Below are 18,194 nucleotides of genomic sequence, written 5' to 3' on the forward strand. Positions count from 1 at the left end.
TTCATTTTAGGAAAAGAAATCAGCCCTCGACAACTTAATCGGCAGAAAAAGATTTTTTTGAAAAAATCCCTAAGCCCCGGGGTCACAATTTCATCAAAAATCTGACTTTCGGCCATTCACTCAAAAATGCTGCCAAACGGTTGCAAATGCTCCCCTGAGAGGTTTGGCGGTCGAAACAGAAGGCTTTTCATCTTAGGAAAAGAAATCAGCCCTCGACGACTTAACGGGCAGAATAAGATTTTTTTGAAAAAATCCCTAAGCTCCGGGGTCACAATTTCATCAAAAATCTGACTTTTCGCCATTCACTCAAAAATGCTGCCAAACGGTTGCAAATGCTCCCCTGAGTGTTTTGGCGGTCGAAACAGAAGGCTTTTTATCTCAGGAAAAGAAATCAGCCCTCCAGAACTTATCCGGCAGAAAAAGGTTTTTTTGAAAAAATCCCTAAGCCCCGGTTTGGTGGTCGAAACAGAAGGCTTTTTATCTCAGGAAAAGAAATCAGCCCTCGACGACTTAACCAGCAGAAAAAGATTTTTTTGAAAAAACCCTAACCCCGGAGTCACAATTTCATCAAAAATCTGACTTTCGGCCATTCACTCAAAAATGCTGCCAAACGGTTGCAAATGCTCCCCTGAGAGGTTTGGCGGTCGAAACAGAAGGCTTTTTATCTCAGGAAAAGAAATCAGCCTTCGACAACTTAACGGGCAGAAAAAGATTTTTTTGAAAAAATCCCTAAGCCCCGGTTTGGTGGTCGAAACAGAAGGCTTTTTATCTCAGGAAAAGAAATCAGCCCTCGACGACTTTACCAGCAGAAAAAGATTTTTTTGAAAAAACCCTAAGCTCCGGGGTCACAATTTCATCAAAAATCTGACTTTCGGCCATTCACTCAAAAATGCTGCCAAACGGTTGCAAATGCTCCCCTGAGAGGTTTGGCGGTCGAAACAGAAGGCTTTTCATTTTAGGAAAAGAAATCAGCCCTCGACAACTTAATCGGCAGAAAAAGATTTTTTTGAAAAAAACCCTAAGCCCCGGGGTCACAATTTCATCAAAAATCTGGCTTTCGGCCATTCACTCAAAAATGCTGCCAATCGGTTGCAAATGCTCCCCTGAGAGGTTTGGCGGTCGAAAAAGAAGGCTTTTCTTTTTAGGAAAAGAAATCAGCCCTCGACAACTTAATCGGCAGAAAAAGATTTTTTTGAAAAAATCCCTAAGCCCCGGGGTCACAATTTCATCAAAAATCTGACTTTCGGCCATTCACTCAAAAATGCTGCCAAACGGTTGCAAATGCTCCCCTGAGAGGTTTGGCGGTCGAAACAGAAGGCTTTTCATTTTAGGAAAAGAAATCAGCCCTCGACAACTTAATCGGCAGAAAAAGATTTTTTTGAAAAAATCCCTAAGCCCCGGGGTCACAATTTCATCAAAAATCTGACTTTCGGCCATTCACTCAAAAATGCTGCCAAACGGTTGCAAATGCTCCCCTGAGAGGTTTGGCGGTCGAAACAGAAGGCTTTTCATCTTAGGAAAAGAAATCAGCCCTCGACAACTTAATCGGCAGAAAAAGATTTTTTTGAAAAAAACCCTAAGCCCCGGGGTCACAATTTCATCAAAAATCTGACTTTCGGCCATTCACTCAAAAATGCTGCCAAACGGTTGCAAATGCTCCCCTGAGAGGTTTGGCGGTCGAAACAGAAGGCTTTTCATTTTAGGAAAAGAAATCAGCCCTCGACAACTTAATCGGCAGAAAAAGATTTTTTTGAAAAAATCCCTAAGCCCCGGGGTCACAATTTCATCAAAAATCTGACTTTCGGCCATTCACTCAAAAATGCTGCCAAACGGTTGCAAATGCTCCCCTGAGAGGTTTGGCGGTCGAAACAGAAGGCTTTTCATCTTAGGAAAAGAAATCAGCCCTCGACGACTTAACGGGCAGAATAAGATTTTTTTGAAAAAATCCCTAAGCTCCGGGGTCACAATTTCATCAAAAATCTGACTTTTCGCCATTCACTCAAAAATGCTGCCAAACGGTTGCAAATGCTCCCCTGAGTGTTTTGGCGGTCGAAACAGAAGGCTTTTTATCTCAGGAAAAGAAATCAGCCCTCCAGAACTTATCCGGCAGAAAAAGGTTTTTTTGAAAAAATCCCTAAGCCCCGGGGTCACAATTTCATCAAAAATCTGACTTTCGGCCATTCACTCAAAAGTACTGCCAAACGGTTACAAATGCTCCCCTGAGAGGTTTGGCGGTCGAAACAGAAGGCTTTTCATCTCAGGAAAAGAAATCAGCCCTCGACGACTTAACCAGCAGAAAAAGATTTTTTTGAAAAAAAAACCCTAAGCCCCGGGGTCACAATTTCATCAAAAACCTGACTTTCGGCCATTCACTCAAAAATGCTGCCAAACTGTTGCAAATGCTCCCCTGAGAGGTTTGGCGGTTGAAACAGAAGGCTTTTCATTTTAGGAAAAGAAATCAGCCGTCGACAACTTAATCGGCAGAAAAAGATTTTTTTGAAAAAATCCCTAAGCCCCGGGGTCACAATTTCCTCAAAAATCTGACTTTCGGCCATTCACTCAAAAATGCTGCCAAACGGTTGCAAATGCTCCCCTGAGAGGTTTGGCGGTCGAAACAGAAGGCTTTTCATTTTAGGAAAAGAAATCAGCCCTCGACAACTTAATCGGCAGAAAAAGATTTTTTTGAAAAAATCCCTAAGCCCCGGGGTCACAATTTCATCAAAAATCTGACTTTCGGCCATTCACTCAAAAATGCTGCCAAACGGTTGCAAATGCTCCCCTGAGAGGTTTGGCGGTCGAAACAGAAGGCTTTTCATTTTAGGAAAAGAAATCAGCCCTCGACAACTTAATCGGCAGAAAAAGATTTTTTTGAAAAAATCCCTAAGCCCCGGGGTCACAATTTCATCAAAAATCTGACTTTCGGCCATTCACTCAAAAATGCTGCCAAACGGTTGCAAATGCTCCCCTGAGAGGTTTGGCGGTCGAAACAGAAGGCTTTTCATCTTAGGAAAAGAAATCAGCCCTCGACGACTTAACGGGCAGAATAAGATTTTTTTGAAAAAATCCCTAAGCTCCGGGGTCACAATTTCATCAAAAATCTGACTTTTCGCCATTCACTCAAAAATGCTGCCAAACGGTTGCAAATGCTCCCCTGAGTGTTTTGGCGGTCGAAACAGAAGGCTTTTTATCTCAGGAAAAGAAATCAGCCCTCCAGAACTTATCCGGCAGAAAAAGGTTTTTTTGAAAAAATCCCTAAGCCCCGGGGTCACAATTTCATCAAAAATCTGACTTTCGGCCATTCACTCAAAAGTACTGCCAAACGTTTACAAATGCTCCCCTGAGAGGTTTGGCGGTCGAAACAGAAGGCTTTTCATCTTAGGAAAAGAAATCAGCCCTTGACGACTTATCCAGCAGGAAAAGGTTTTTTTGAAAAAATCCCTAAGCCCCGGGGTCACAATTTCATCAAAAATCTGACTTTCGGCCATTCACTCAAAAATGCTGCGAAACGCTTGCAAATGCTCCCCTGAGAGGTTTGGCAGTAGAAACAGAAGTCTTTTTATCTCAGGAAAAGAAATCAGCCCTCGACGACTTAACCAGCAGAAAAAGATTTTTTTGAAAAAAAAACCCTAAGCCCCGGGGTCACAATTTCATCAAAAACCTGACTTTCAGCCATTCACTCAAAAATGCTGCCAAACTGTTGCAAATGCTCCCCTGAGAGGTTTGGCGGTTGAAACAGAAGGCTTTTTAGAATAGAATAGAATAGAATAGAATAGAATAGAATAGAATAGAATAGAATAGAATAGAATAGAATAGAATAGAATAGAATAGAATAGAATAGATTCTTTATTGTCATTACACAAGTGCAACATTGCACAAGTGCAACGAAATTGGATGCCATCCCTTAAAAACAACAAAAGCAAAACAACAACAACAACCAAACAAACCACATTCCAGCCACACCCACACCAACACCCATCAAACTCCCAGGTCACACTATTGAGTTACAGCATTCAAAAAGGCCACAGCTCTTGGATAGAAACTGTTTTTCAGTCTATTTGTCCTTGACTTGATGTTTCTATATCTCCTGCCAGAAGGCAGTAGTGCAAACAGACTGTGTCCCGGGTGAGATGAATCCTGCAGGATGTTGTTTGCTTTCCTAAGACAACGGGAACCGTACAGTTCTTCCAAAGATGGGAGAGGATGACCAATAATCCTTTGGGCTGTGGTTATGACCTTCTGGAGCACCTTCCTCTCCCTAGCTGTACAACTGGAGAACCAAGCACAAATACAGTATGTAAGAATGCTCTCTATGGAGCCTCGGTAGAAGGACACCAGCAGTCTCTCACTCAGATTGTTCTTCTTCAAAAGTCTGAGGAAATAAATTCTCTGCTGGGCCTTCTTCACCAGAGCAGTGGTATTTGCGCTCCAAGTCATGCCCTGATCGATAGTTACTCCCAAAAACCTGAATTCCGCCACCCTCTCCACCCGTTCCCCGTTGATATACAAGGGCTGAATGTCCGCCTTTTTTTCCCTGTAATCCACCAGCAATTCCTTGGTCTTAGCCGTATTAAGAGCCAGATTGTTCTCTCCACACCAAACACAGAGCCGCTCCACCTCGTCCCGATAGGCGGACTCATCCCCTCCTGAAATGAGCCCTACCACCGTAGTGTCATCAGCAAACTTGATGATTTTGTTGCTGGAATAGATGGCTGTACAGCCCCGGTTTGGTGGTCGAAACAGAAGGCTTTTTATCTCAGGAAAAGAAATCAGCCCTCGACGACTTAACCAGCAGAAAAAGATTTTTTTGAAAAAACCCCTAAGCCCCGGAGTCACAATTTCATCAAAAATCTGACTTTCGGCCATTCACTCAAAAATGCTGCCAAACGGTTGCAAATGCTCCCCTGAGAGGTTTGGCGGTCGAAACAGAAGGCTTCTTATCTCAGGAAAAGAAATCAGCCCTCGAAAACTTAACCGGTAGAAAAAGATTTTTTTGAAAAAATCCCCAAGCCCCGGGTTCACAATTTCATCAAAAATCTGACTTTCGGCCATTCACTCAAAAATGCTGCCAAACGGTTGCAAATGCTCCCCTGAGAGGTTTGGCGGTCGAAACAGAAGGCTTTTCATCTTAGGAAAATAAATCAGCCCTCGAAAACTTAACCGGCAGAAAAAGATTTTTTTGAAAAAATCCCTAAGCCCCGGGGTCACAATTTCATCAAAAATCTGACTTTCGGCCATTCACTCAAAAATGCTGCCAAACGGTTGCAAATGCTCCCCTGAGAGGTTTGGCGGTCGAAACAGAAGGCTTTTTATCACAGGAAAAGAAATCATCCCTCGACGACTTAACCGGCAGAAAAACAATTTTTTGAAAAAATCCCTAAGCCCCGGGTTCACAATTTCCTCAAAAATCTTACTTTCGGCCATTCACTCAAAAATGCTGCCAAACGGTTGCAAATGCTCTCCTGAGAGGTTTGGCGGTTGAAACAGAAGGCTTTTTATCACAGGAAAAGAAATCAGCCCTCGAAAACATAACGGGCAGAACAAGATTTTTTTGGAAAAAATCCCTAAACCCCGGGGTCACAATTTCATCAAAAATCTGACTTTCGGCCATTCACTCAAAAATGCTGCCAAACGGTTGCAAATGCTCCCCTGAGAGGTTTGGCGGTTGAAACAGAAGGCTTTTTATCTCAGGAAAAGAAATCAGCCCACGACAACTTAACCAGCAGAAAAAGATTTTTTTGAAAAAATCCCTAAGCCCCGGTTTGGTGGTCGAAACAGAAGGCTTTTTATCTCAGGAAAAGAAATCAGCCCGCGACAACTTAACCAACAGAAAAAGATTTTTTTGAAAAAATCCCTAAGCCCCGGTTTGGTGGTCGAAACAGAAGGCTTTTTATCTCAGGAAAAGAAATCAGCCCTCGACGACTTAACCAGCAGAAAAAGATTTTTTTGAAAAAACCCCTAAGCCCCGGAGTCACAATTTCATCAAAAATCTGACTTTCGGCCATTCACTCAAAAATGCTGCCAAACGGTTGCAAATGCTCCCCTGAGAGGTTTGGCGGTCGAAACAGAAGGCTTCTTATCTGAGGAAAAGAAATCAGCCCTCGAAGACTTAACCGGCAGAAAAAGATTTTTTTGAAAAAATCCCTAAGCCCCGGGGTCACAATTTCATCAAAAATCTGACTTTCGGCCATTCACTCAAAAATGCTGCCAAACGGTTGCAAATGCTCCCCTGAGAGGTTTGGCGGTCGAAACAGAAGGCTTTTCATCTTAGGAAAAGAAATCAGCCCTCGACGACTTAACGGGCAGAATAAGATTTTTTTGAAAAAATCCCTACGCTCCGGGGTCACAATTTCATCAAAAATCTGACTTTTCGCCATTCACTCAAAAATGCTGCCAAACGGTTGCAAATGCTCCCCTGAGTGTTTTGGCGGTCGAAACAGAAGGCTTTTTATCTCAGGAAAAGAAATCAGCCCTCCAGAACTTATCCGGCAGAAAAAGGTTTTTTTGAAAAAATCCCTAAGCCCCGGGGTCACAATTTCATCAAAAATCTGACTTTCGGCCATTCACTCAAAAGTACTGCCAAACGTTTACAAATGCTCCCCTGAGAGGTTTGGCGGTCGAAACAGAAGGCTTTTCATCTTAGGAAAAGAAATCAGCCCTTGACGACTTATCCAGCAGGAAAAGGTTTTTTTGAAAAAATCCCTAAGCCCCGGGGTCACAATTTCATCAAAAATCTGACTTTCGGCCATTCACTCAAAAATGCTGCGAAACGCTTGCAAATGCTCCCCTGAGAGGTTTGGCAGTAGAAACAGAAGTCTTTTTATCTCAGGAAAAGAAATCAGCCCTCGACGACTTAACCAGCAGAAAAAGATTTTTTTGAAAAAAAAACCCTAAGCCCCGGGGTCACAATTTCATCAAAAACCTGACTTTCGGCCATTCACTCAAAAATGCTGCCAAACTGTTGCAAATGCTCCCCTGAGAGGTTTGGCGGTTGAAACAGAAGGCTTTTTAGAATAGAATAGAATAGAATAGAATAGAATAGAATAGAATAGAATAGAATAGAATAGAATAGAATAGAATAGAATAGAATAGAATAGAATAGAATAGAATAGAATAGAATAGATTCTTTATTGTCATTACACAAGTGCAACATTGCACAAGTGCAACGAAATTGGATGCCATCCCTTAAAAACAACAAAAGCAAAACAACAACAACAACCAAACAAACCACATTCCAGCCACACCCACACCAACACCCATCAAACTCCCAGGTCACACTATTGAGTTACAGCATTCAAAAAGGCCACAGCTCTTGGATAGAAACTGTTTTTCAGTCTATTTGTCCTTGACTTGATGTTTCTATATCTCCTGCCAGAAGGCAGTAGTGCAAACAGACTGTGTCCCGGGTGAGATGAATCCTGCAGGATGTTGTTTGCTTTCCTAAGACAACGGGAACCGTACAGTTCTTCCAAAGATGGGAGAGGATGACCAATAATCCTTTGGGCTGTGGTTATGACCTTCTGGAGCACCTTCCTCTCCCTAGCTGTACAACTGGAGAACCAAGCACAAATACAGTATGTAAGAATGCTCTCTATGGAGCCTCGGTAGAAGGACACCAGCAGTCTCTCACTCAGATTGTTCTTCTTCAAAAGTCTGAGGAAATAAATTCTCTGCTGGGCCTTCTTCACCAGAGCAGTGGTATTTGCGCTCCAAGTCATGCCCTGATCGATAGTTACTCCCAAAAACCTGAATTCCGCCACCCTCTCCACCCGTTCCCCGTTGATATACAAGGGCTGAATGTCCGCCTTTTTTTCCCTGTAATCCACCAGCAATTCCTTGGTCTTAGCCGTATTAAGAGCCAGATTGTTCTCTCCACACCAAACACAGAGCCGCTCCACCTCGTCCCGATAGGCGGACTCATCCCCTCCTGAAATGAGCCCTACCACCGTAGTGTCATCAGCAAACTTGATGATTTTGTTGCTGGAATAGATGGCTGTACAGCCCCGGTTTGGTGGTCGAAACAGAAGGCTTTTTATCTCAGGAAAAGAAATCAGCCCTCGACGACTTAACCAGCAGAAAAAGATTTTTTTGAAAAAACCCCTAAGCCCCGGAGTCACAATTTCATCAAAAATCTGACTTTCGGCCATTCACTCAAAAATGCTGCCAAACGTTTGCAAATGCTCCCCTGAGAGGTTTTGCGGTCGAAACAGAAGGCTTCTTATCTCAGGAAAAGAAATCAGCCCTCGAAAACTTAACCGGTAGAAAAAGATTTTTTTGAAAAAATCCCCAAGCCCCGGGTTCACAATTTCATCAAAAATCTGACTTTCGGCCATTCACTCAAAAATGCTGCCAAACGGTTGCAAATGCTCCCCTGAGAGGTTTGGCGGTCGAAACAGAAGGTTTTTCATCTTAGGAAAATAAATCAGCCCTCGAAAACTTAACCGGCAGAAAAAGATTTTTTTGAAAAAATCCCTAAGCCCCGGGGTCACAATTTCATCAAAAATCTGACTTTCGGCCATTCACTCCAAAATGCTGCCAAACGGTTGCAAATGCTCCCCTGAGAGGTTTGGCGGTCGAAACAGAAGGCTTTTTATCACAGGAAAAGAAATCATCCCTCGACGACTTAACCGGCAGAAAAACAATTTTTTGAAAAAATCCCTAAGCCCCGGGTTCACAATTTCCTCAAAAATCTTACTTTCGGCCATTCACTCAAAAATGCTGCCAAACGGTTGCAAATGCTCTCCTGAGAGGTTTGGCGGTTGAAACAGAAGGCTTTTTATCACAGGAAAAGAAATCAGCCCTCGAAAACATAACGGGCAGAACAAGATTTTTTTGGAAAAAATCCCTAAGCCCCGGGGTCACAATTTCATCAAAAATCTGACTTTCGGCCATTCACTCAAAAATGCTGCCAAACGGTTGCAAATGCTCCCCTGAGAGGTTTGGCGGTTGAAACAGAAGGCTTTTTATCTCAGGAAAAGAAATCAGCCCACGACAACTTAACCAGCAGAAAAAGATTTTTTTGAAAAAATCCCTAAGCCCCGGTTTGGTGGTCGAAACAGAAGGCTTTTTATCTCAGGAAAAGAAATCAGCCCGCGACAACTTAACCAACAGAAAAAGATTTTTTTGAAAAAATCCCTAAGCCCCGGTTTGGTGGTCGAAACAGAAGGCTTTTTATCTCAGGAAAAGAAATCAGCCCTCGACGACTTAACCAGCAGAAAAAGATTTTTTTGAAAAAAACCCTAAGCCCCGGAGTCACAATTTCATCAAAAATCTGACTTTCGGCCATTCACTCAAAAATGCTGCCAAACGTTTGCAAATGCTCCCCTGAGAGGTTTTGCGGTCGAAACAGAAGGCTTCTTATCTCAGGAAAAGAAATCAGCCCTCGAAAACTTAACCGGTAGAAAAAGATTTTTTTGAAAAAATCCCCAAGCCCCGGGTTCACAATTTCATCAAAAATCTGACTTTCGGCCATTCACTCAAAAATGCTGCCAAACGGTTGCAAATGCTCCCCTGAGAGGTTTGGCGGTCGAAACAGAAGGTTTTTCATCTTAGGAAAATAAATCAGCCCTCGAAAACTTAACCGGCAGAAAAAGATTTTTTTGAAAAAATCCCTAAGCCCCGGGGTCACAATTTCATCAAAAATCTGACTTTCGGCCATTCACTCCAAAATGCTGCCAAACGGTTGCAAATGCTCCCCTGAGAGGTTTGGCGGTCGAAACAGAAGGCTTTTTATCACAGGAAAAGAAATCATCCCTCGACGACTTAACCGGCAGAAAAACAATTTTTTGAAAAAATCCCTAAGCCCCGGGTTCACAATTTCCTCAAAAATCTTACTTTCGGCCATTCACTCAAAAATGCTGCCAAACGGTTGCAAATGCTCTCCTGAGAGGTTTGGCGGTTGAAACAGAAGGCTTTTTATCACAGGAAAAGAAATCAGCCCTCGAAAACATAACGGGCAGAACAAGATTTTTTTGGAAAAAATCCCTAAGCCCCGGGGTCACAATTTCATCAAAAATCTGACTTTCGGCCATTCACTCAAAAATGCTGCCAAACGGTTGCAAATGCTCCCCTGAGAGGTTTGGCGGTTGAAACAGAAGGCTTTTTATCTCAGGAAAAGAAATCAGCCCACGACAACTTAACCAGCAGAAAAAGATTTTTTTGAAAAAATCCCTAAGCCCCGGTTTGGTGGTCGAAACAGAAGGCTTTTTATCTCAGGAAAAGAAATCAGCCCGCGACAACTTAACCAACAGAAAAAGATTTTTTTGAAAAAATCCCTAAGCCCCGGTTTGGTGGTCGAAACAGAAGGCTTTTTATCTCAGGAAAAGAAATCAGCCCTCGACGACTTAACCAGCAGAAAAAGATTTTTTTGAAAAAACCCCTAAGCCCCGGAGTCACAATTTCATCAAAAATCTGACTTTCGGCCATTCACTCAAAAATGCTGCCAAACGGTTGCAAATGCTCCCCTGAGAGGTTTGGCGGTCGAAACAGAAGGCTTCTTATCTGAGGAAAAGAAATCAGCCCTCGAAAACTTAACCGGTAGAAAAAGATTTTTTTGAAAAAATCCCTAAGCCCCGGGTTCACAATTTCATCAAAAATCTGACTTTCGGCCATTCACTCAAAAATGCTGCCAAACGGTTGCAAATGCTCCCCTGAGAGGTTTGGCGGTCGAAACAGAAAGCTTTTTATCTCAGGAAAAGAAATCAGCCCTCGACGACTTAACCGGCAGAAAAAGATTTTTTTGAAAAAATCCCTAAGCCCCGGGGTCACAATTTCCTCAAAAATCTTACTTTCGGCCATTCACTCAAAAATGCTGCCAAACGGTTGCAAATGCTCCCCTGAGAGGTTTGGCGGTCGAAACAGAAGGCTTTTCATCTCAGGAAAAGAAATCAGCCCTCGAAAAATTAACCGGCAGAAAAAGCTTTTTTTGAAAAAATCCCTAAGCCCCGGGGTCACAATTTCATCAAAAATCTGACTTTCGGCCATTCACTCAAAAATGCGGCCAAATGGGTGCAAATGCTCCCCTGAGAGGTTTGGCGGTCGAAACAGAAGGCTTTTTATCTCAGGAAAAGAAATCAGCCCTCGAAAACTTAACCGGCAGAAAAAGATTTTTTTGAAAAAATCCCTAAGCCCCGGGGTAACAATTTCATCAAAAATCTGACTTTCGGCCATTCACTCAAAAATGCTGCCAAATGGTTGCAAATGCTCCCCTGAGAGGTTTGGCGGTCGAAACCGAAGGCTTTTTATCACAGGAAAAGAAATCAGCCCTCGAAAACTTAACCGGCAGAAAAATCTGACTTTCGGCCATTCACTCAAAAATACTGCCAAACGGTTGCAAATGCTCCCCTGAGAGGTTTGGCGGTCGAAACAGAAGCCTTTCTATCACAGGAAAAGAAATCAGCCCTCGAAAACTTAACCGGCAGAAAAAGATTTTTTTGAAAAAATCCCTAAGCCCCGGGGTCACAATTTCATCAAAAATCTGACTTTCGGCCATTCACTCAAAAATGCTGCCAAACGGGTGCAAATGCTCCCCTGAGAGGTTAGGCGGTCGAAACAGAAGCCTTTGTATCACAGGAAAAGAAATCAGCCCTCGACAACTTAACGGGCAGAAAAAGATTTTTTTGAAAAAATCCCTAAGCCCCGGGGTCACAATTTCATAAAAAATCTGACTTTCAGCCATTCACTCAAAAATGGTGCCAAACGGTTGCAAATGCTCCCCTGAGAGGTTTGGCGGTCGAAACAGAAGGCTTTTTATCTCAGGAAAAGAAATCAGCCCTCGACAACTTAACGGGTAGAAAAAGATTTTTTTGAAAAAATCCCTAAGCCCCGGGGTCACAATTTCATAAAAAATCTGACTTTTAGCCATTCACTCCAAATTGATGCCAAACGGTTGGAAATGCTCCCCTGAGAGGTTTGGTGGTCGAAACAGAAGCCTTTGTATCACAGGAAATGAAATCAGCCCTCGACAACTTAACGGGCAGAAAAAGATTTTTTTGAAAAAATCCCTAAGCCCCGGGGTCACAATTTCATCAAAAATCTGACTTTCGGCCATTCACTCAAAAATGCTGCCAAACGGTTGCAAATGCTCCCCTGAGAGGTTTGGCGGTCGAAACAGAAGGCTTTTAATCTCAGGAAAAGAAATCAGCCCTCGACAACTTAACCGGCAGAAAAAGATTTTTTTGAAAAAATCGCTAAGCCCCGGGGTCACAATTTCATCAAAAATCTGACTTTCGGCCATTCACTCAAAAATGCTGCCAAACGGTTGCAAATGCTCCCCTGAGAGGTTTGGCGGTCGAAACAGAAGGCTTTTTATCTCAGGAAAAGAAATCAGCCCTCGACAACTTAACCGGCAGAATAAGATTTTTTTGAAAAAATCCCTAAGCCCCGGGGTCACAATTTCATCAAAAATCTGACTTTCGGCCATTCACTCAAAAATGCTGCCAAACGGTTGCAAATGCTCCCCTGAGAGGTTTGGCAGTCGAAACCGAAGGCTTTTTATCACAAGAAAAGAAATCAGCCCTCGAAAACTTAACCGGCAGAAAAATCTGACTTTCGGCCATTCACTCAAAAATACTGCCAAACGGTTGCAAATGCTCCCCTGAGAGGTTTGGCGGTCGAAACAGAAGGCTTTTTATCACAGGAAAAGAAATCAGCCCTCGACAACTTAACTGGCAGAAAAAGATTTTTTTGAAAAAATCCCTAAGCCCCGGGGTCACAATTTCATCAAAAATCTGACTTTCGGCCATTCAATCCAAAATGCTGCCAAACGGTTGCAAATGCTCCCCTGAGAGGTTTGGCGGTCGAAACAGAAGGCTTTTTATCTCAGGAAAAGAAATCAGCCCTCGACAACTTAACCGGCAGAATAAGATTTTTTTGAAAAAATCCCTAAGCCCCGGGGTCACAATTTCATCAAAAATCTGACTTTCGGCCATTCACTCAAAAATGCTGCCAAACGGTTGCAAATGCTCCCCTGAGAGGTTTGGCGGTCGAAACCGAAGGCTTTTTATCACAGGAAAAGAAATCAGCCCTCGAAAACTTAACCGGCAGAAAAATATGACTTTCGGCCATTCACTCAAAAATGCGGCCAAACGGTTGCAAATGCTCCCCTGAGAGGTTTGGCGGTCGAAACAGAAGGCTTTTTATCTCAGGAAAAGAAATCAGCCCTCGACAACTTAACGGGCAGAAAAAGATTTTTTTGAAAAAATCCCTAAGCCCCGGGGTCACAATTTCATCAAAAATCTGACTTTCAGCCATTCACTCAAAAATGCTGTCAAACGGTTGCAAATGCTCCCCTGAGAGGTTTGGCGGTCGAAACAGAAGGCTTTTTATCACAGGAAAAGAAATCAGCCCTCGAAAACTTAACCGGCAGAAAAAGATATTTTTGAAAAAATCCCTAAGCCCCGTGCATTGAAAATCTGACTTTCGGCCATTCACTCAAAAATGCTGCCAAACGGTTGCAAATAAGCCCCTGAGAGGTTTGGCGGTCGAAACAGAAGCCTTTGTATCACAGGAAAAGAAATCAGCCCTCGACAACTTAACGGGCAGAAAAATATTTTTTTGAAAAAATTCCTAAGCCCCGGGGTCACACTTTCATCAAAAATCTGACTTTCGGCCATTCACTCAAAAATGCTGCCAAACGGTTGCAAATGCTCCCCTGAGAGGTTTGGCGGTCGAAACAGAAGGCTTTTTATCTCAGGAAAAGAAATCAGCCCTCGACAACTTAACGGGCAGAAAAATATTTTTTTGAAAAAATCCCTAAGCCCCGGGGTCACAATTTCATCAAAAATCTGACTTTCGGCCATTCACTCAAAAATGCTGCCAAACGGTTGCAAATGCTCCCCTGAGAGGTTTGGTGGTCAAAACAGAAGGCTTTTCATCTTAGGAAAAGAAATCATCCCTCGACAACTTAACGGGCAGAAAAAGATTTTTTTGAAAAAATCCCTAAGCCCCGGGCTCACAATTTCATCAAAAATCTGACTTTCGGCCATTCACTCAAAAATGCTGCCAAACGGTTGCAAATGCTCCCCTGAGAGGTTTGGCGGTCGAAACAGAAGGCATTTTATCTCAGGAAAAGAAATCAGCCCTCGACAACTTAACGGGCAGAAAAAGATTTTTTTGAAAAAATCCCTAAGCCCCGGGGTCACAATTTCATCAAAAATCTGACTTTCGGCCATTCACTCCAAATTGGTACCAAACGGTTGCAAATGCTCCCCTGAGAGGTTTGGCGGTCGAAACAGAAGGCTTTTTATCTCAGGAAAAGAAATCAGCCCTCGACAACTTAACGGGCAGAAAAATATTTTTTTGAAAAAATCCCTAAGCCCCGGGGTCACAATTTCATCAAAAATCTGACTTTCAGCCATTCACTCCAAAACGGTGCCAAACGGTTGCAAATGCTCCCCTGAGAGGTTTGGCGGTCGAAACAGAAGGCTTTTTATCTCAGGAAAAGAAATCAGCCCTCGACAACTTAACGGGCAGAAAAATATTTTTTAAAAAAAATCCCTAAGCCCCGGGGTCACAATTTCATCAAAAATCTGACTTTCGGCCATTCACTCAAAAATGATGCCAAACGGTTGCAAATGCTCCCCTGAGAGGTTTGGCGGTCGAAACAGAAGGCTTTTTATCACAGGAAAAGAAATCAGCCCCCGAAAACTTAACGGGCAGAAAAAGATTTTTTTGAAAAAATCCCTAAGCCCCGTGCATCGAAAATCTGACTTTCGGCCATTCACTCAAAAATGCTGCCAAACGGTTGCAAATAAGCCCCTGAGAGGTTTGGCGGTCGAAACAGAAGGCTTTTTATCTCAGGAAAAGAAATCAGCCCTCGACAACTTAACCGGCAGAACAAGATTTTTTTGAAAAAATCCCTAAGCCCCGGGGTCACAATTTCATCAAAAATCTGACTTTCGGCCATTCACTCAAAAATGCGGCCAAACGGGTGCAAATGCTCCCCTGAGAGGTTTGGCGGTCGAAACAGAAGGCTTTTTTTCACAGGAAAAGAAATCAGCCCTCGAAAACTTAACGGGCAGAAAAAGATTTTTTTGAAAAAATCCCTAAGCCCCGGGGTCACAATTTCATCAAAAATCTGACTTTCGGCCATTCACTCAAAAATGCTGCCAAACGGTTGCAAATGCTCCCCTGAGAGGTTTGGCGGTCGAAACAGAAGGCATTTTATCTCAGGAAAAGAAATCAGTCCTCGACAACTTAACGGGTAGAAAAAGATTTTTTTTAAAAAATCCCTAAGCCCCGGGGTCACAATTTCATCAAAAATCTGACTTTCGGCCATTCACTCCAAATTGGTGCCAAACGGTTGCAAATGCTCCCCTGAGAGGTTTGGCGGTCGAAACAGAAGGCTTTTTATCACAGGAAAAGAAATCAGCCCTTGAAAACTTAACCGGCAGAAAAAGATTTTTTTGAAAAAATCCCTAAGCCCCGTGCATCGAAAATCTGACTTTCGGCCATTCACTCAAAAATGCTGCCAAACGGTTGCAAATAAGCCCCTGAGAGGTTTGGCGGTCGAAACAGAAGCCTTTGTATCACAGGAAAAGAAATCAGCCCTCGACAACTTAACGGGCAGAAAAATATTTTTTTGAAAAAATCCCTAAGCCCCGGGGTCACAATTTCATCAAAAATCTGACTTTCGGCCATTCACTCAAAAATGCTGCCAAACGGTTGCAAATGCTCCCCTGAGAGGTTTGGCGGTCGAAAAAGAAGGCTTTTTATCTCAGGAAAAGAAATCAGCCCTCGACAACTTAACGGGCAGAAAAATATTTTTTTGAAAAAATCCCTAAGCCCCGGGGTCACAATTTCATCAAAAATCTGACTTTCGGCCATTCACTCAAAAATGATGCCAAACGGTTGCAAATGCTCCCCTGAGAGGTTTGGCGGTCGAAACAGAAGGCTTTTTATCTCAGGAAAAGAAATCAGCCCTCGAAAACTTAACCGGCAGAAAAATCTGACTTTCGGCCATTCACTCAAAAATACTGCCAAACGGTTGCAAATGCTCCCCTGAGAGGTTTGGCGGTCGAAACAGAAGCCTTTCTATCACAGGAAAAGAAATCAGCCCTCGAAAACTTAACCGGCAGAAAAAGATTTTTTTGAAAAAATCCCTAAGCCCCGGGGTCACAATTTCATCAAAAATCTGACTTTCGGCCATTCACTCAAAAATGCTGCCAAACGGGTGCAAATGCTCCCCTGAGAGGTTAGGCGGTCGAAACAGAAGCCTTTGTATCACAGGAAAAGAAATCAGCCCTCGACAACTTAACGGGCAGAAAAAGATTTTTTTGAAAAAATCCCTAAGCCCCGGGGTCACAATTTCATAAAAAATCTGACTTTCAGCCATTCACTCAAAAATGGTGCCAAACGGTTGCAAATGCTCCCCTGAGAGGTTTGGCGGTCGAAACAGAAGGCTTTTTATCTCAGGAAAAGAAATCAGCCCTCGACAACTTAACGGGTAGAAAAAGATTTTTTTGAAAAAATCCCTAAGCCCCGGGGTCACAATTTCATAAAAAATCTGACTTTTAGCCATTCACTCCAAATTGATGCCAAACGGTTGGAAATGCTCCCCTGAGAGGTTTGGTGGTCGAAACAGAAGCCTTTGTATCACAGGAAATGAAATCAGCCCTCGACAACTTAACGGGCAGAAAAAGATTTTTTTGAAAAAATCCCTAAGCCCCGGGGTCACAATTTCATCAAAAATCTGACTTTCGGCCATTCACTCAAAAATGCTGCCAAACGGTTGCAAATGCTCCCCTGAGAGGTTTGGCGGTCGAAACAGAAGGCTTTTAATCTCAGGAAAAGAAATCAGCCCTCGACAACTTAACCGGCAGAAAAAGATTTTTTTGAAAAAATCGCTAAGCCCCGGGGTCACAATTTCATCAAAAATCTGACTTTCGGCCATTCACTCAAAAATGCTGCCAAACGGTTGCAAATGCTCCCCTGAGAGGTTTGGCGGTCGAAACAGAAGGCTTTTTATCTCAGGAAAAGAAATCAGCCCTCGACAACTTAACCGGCAGAATAAGATTTTTTTGAAAAAATCCCTAAGCCCCGGGGTCACAATTTCATCAAAAATCTGACTTTCGGCCATTCACTCAAAAATGCTGCCAAACGGTTGCAAATGCTCCCCTGAGAGGTTTGGCAGTCGAAACCGAAGGCTTTTTATCACAAGAAAAGAAATCAGCCCTCGAAAACTTAACCGGCAGAAAAATCTGACTTTCGGCCATTCACTCAAAAATACTGCCAAACGGTTGCAAATGCTCCCCTGAGAGGTTTGGCGGTCGAAACAGAAGGCTTTTTATCACAGGAAAAGAAATCAGCCCTCGACAACTTAACTGGCAGAAAAAGATTTTTTTGAAAAAATCCCTAAGCCCCGGGGTCACAATTTCATCAAAAATCTGACTTTCGGCCATTCAATCCAAAATGCTGCCAAACGGTTGCAAATGCTCCCCTGAGAGGTTTGGCGGTCGAAACAGAAGGCTTTTTATCTCAGGAAAAGAAATCAGCCCTCGACAACTTAACCGGCAGAATAAGATTTTTTTGAAAAAATCCCTAAGCCCCGGGGTCACAATTTCATCAAAAATCTGACTTTCGGCCATTCACTCAAAAATGCTGCCAAACGGTTGCAAATGCTCCCCTGAGAGGTTTGGCGGTCGAAACCGAAGGCTTTTTATCACAGGAAAAGAAATCAGCCCTCGAAAACTTAACCGGCAGAAAAATATGACTTTCGGCCATTCACTCAAAAATGCGGCCAAACGGTTGCAAATGCTCCCCTGAGAGGTTTGGCGGTCGAAACAGAAGGCTTTTTATCTCAGGAAAAGAAATCAGCCCTCGACAACTTAACGGGCAGAAAAAGATTTTTTTGAAAAAATCCCTAAGCCCCGGGGTCACAATTTCATCAAAAATCTGACTTTCAGCCATTCACTCAAAAATGCTGTCAAACGGTTGCAAATGCTCCCCTGAGAGGTTTGGCGGTCGAAACAGAAGGCTTTTTATCACAGGAAAAGAAATCAGCCCTCGAAAACTTAACCGGCAGAAAAAGATATTTTTGAAAAAATCCCTAAGCCCCGTGCATTGAAAATCTGACTTTCGGCCATTCACTCAAAAATGCTGCCAAACGGTTGCAAATAAGCCCCTGAGAGGTTTGGCGGTCGAAACAGAAGCCTTTGTATCACAGGAAAAGAAATCAGCCCTCGACAACTTAACGGGCA

The sequence above is a fragment of the Podarcis muralis genome, chromosome 6 (genome assembly GCF_964188315.1).
Source record: "Podarcis muralis chromosome 6, rPodMur119.hap1.1, whole genome shotgun sequence".
NCBI classification, from domain to species: domain Eukaryota; kingdom Metazoa; phylum Chordata; class Lepidosauria; order Squamata; family Lacertidae; genus Podarcis; species Podarcis muralis.